We start from the raw sequence: 357 nt of genomic DNA on the forward strand, positions 1-357 counted from the left end.
TTTTTTCATTTAATTTTGTCAAAATTTTCTCTTCAAACTAAATAAATTTAATCCATTACTCAAGAATAAAAATAAATTAAATTGATTACTAATATAATAAAAATAACATATATTTAATATAAAAATAACATATATTAAATTAAAATAAATTTAATTTATATATGGAGAATTTTTATTTTTAAGAAATTACCAATTTAATTTATATATAAGAAATTATAAGAAATAACATATGGAGAATTGTTATTTTTATTATATTAATAATCAATTTAATTTATTTTTATTTTTGAGCAATAGATTAAATTTATTTAGTTTGAAGATAAAATTTGATAAAAATTAAATGGAAAATTTGGGTAATGA

The sequence above is a fragment of the Citrus clementina genome, unplaced genomic scaffold (assembly GCF_000493195.1).
Source record: "Citrus clementina cultivar Clemenules unplaced genomic scaffold, Citrus_clementina_v1.0 scaffold_8, whole genome shotgun sequence".
In the NCBI taxonomy this organism is placed as follows: Eukaryota; Viridiplantae; Streptophyta; class Magnoliopsida; order Sapindales; family Rutaceae; genus Citrus; species Citrus x clementina.